This window comes from Oryzias melastigma, unplaced genomic scaffold (assembly GCF_002922805.2).
Source record: "Oryzias melastigma strain HK-1 unplaced genomic scaffold, ASM292280v2 sc00442, whole genome shotgun sequence".
Taxonomy (NCBI): Eukaryota; Metazoa; Chordata; class Actinopteri; order Beloniformes; family Adrianichthyidae; genus Oryzias; species Oryzias melastigma.
In genome coordinates, this window is record NW_023417037.1 from 26,644 (window position 1) to 28,539 (window position 1,896).

The window sequence follows — 1,896 nt, forward strand, 5'->3', positions numbered from 1 at the left end:
AAAAGATCTGAATTTAAACAAGCATAGATAAACAGTTCAGATTTATATTTTTAATACATACTAGTCAAATGCAGCTGAGAACAGGTGGGCCTTAAACCTAGATTATTTCAGCAGATCTAAGGTTTTCCGGAAGTCTATTCCAGATCTGTGGTGCATAGAAGCTGAATGCAGCTTCTCCATGTTTAGTTCTGACTCTAGGAACTGATAAAAGACCGGATCCTGATGACCGGAGAGGTCTGGCTGGTACATACTGGGTCAGGAGGTCAGTCATGTATTTTGGTGCTAAACCATTCAAAGCTTTATAAACCAGTAACAAAACTTTAAAGTCTATCCTCTGACAGACAGGTAACCAGTGTAAAGACCTCAGAACTGGACTGATGTGGTCTACTTTCTTGAGAACCCGAGCAGCAGAATTCTGAATCAGCTGCTGTTCTCGGATGGTTGTAGGTAAGAAAAAGGTTGTAGGTAGAATGTCCAGACAGCAGGAGGAGGAGTTCAGTTGACATAGGATGACCTGCAGATCGTTACTGTTTGGGTTCAAACTGAGCCATGAGGTTTATACTGGTTTCTAGTGGATATGGTTCATATGCTGGACTTGTAGTTGATGAAACAATTGTTTGTCTAATGTTTTTGTCCCTAAAGAATTTGGCAAAGTCATTACAGGCTTTGGTAAAGTTCTGGTGCCACTGACACAGGCGGTTTTGTCAATCTGTTGACTGTAGCGAATAAGGCCTGAGCATTGTGAGCATTTTTGATAATGATCTCAGAGAAATAGGACTTCCTTGTATTGCTCACTTGTAAGTTATAAAAAGGACGTTTCTCCTCATAGATGCAATAATCAAGTCTTTCTCCATCGGCGTTCAAATCTCCGACACTCTCTTTTTCCATTCTTTACGAGTATGAAATTTCTCAGTGGAGTATAAAATTTCTCATTTTTTTCCTACGAGAAATCACTTTCACCTTAGTGGGAGCAATACTACCTATGATGTTTGATATATTGGCACTAAAGCTATTTACAAGTTAATTGACTGGATCTCCTGAGAGGGGCGATGTTAGAGAGAAAATCTGGTTCAGCATCTCACAGATATTTCCAGTTATATACCGTTTTGTGATCTCCTCCCTCAAAACAATTGTGTGTACTGGAATTATGCTCTCAAAGAAAACAGTAGTGATCAGTCAGACCTAAATCACATACGGCAATCTTGGAAATGTTCAGTCCTTTGGAAATAAATATATCAAGAATATGCCCTCGGTTTTGTGTGGTCTCTGTTACACACAGTAGTGTCACTTACAGTGCTGTCACACATGTGTGATGCTCAGAACAGATCAGCGTTCAGTGATGAGGTGCTCACTGCAGGGGATTTGTGACTTATTTTAAAAAGTAACCATTATTTGTTACTTTACTTTTTTCGTCTCATATACAATTTCTTAAGGGGAAAACAGAATAAACAAGATCCTCTGATCTTTCATTTAACTTTATTTTTATCCCAATGACCTCGTGCAAAGTATGAGCGTGGTTTAAGACACAACCTGGCTTCATTAGAATATGTAGTAACTTTGTTAGAACATATGTGGTCTATGCTACAGCTCAAAGACAGATGTGGGAGAAAAATCTGTAACACTGTACATAAATATTAAGTCTTTTAAAAACCCAAAGAACTATTTACTGCCTCCATTTTTTCAGACATGTTAAAATCATTAAAACACAATTTCATTGTAGTTGGTCATTTACTTTACTTTTTAATTATTTCATTTCTCTTAAAAGCAATTTTGTCTCAATCAACTACAAAAGGGTTAACGATGGTTCAAAATGTGAACATTAATCTGTTTGTGCATTAGAGAATGGAAGACTTAAAAACACTGATGTAAAGATTACCAGGTAAAGAGGAAACTGTT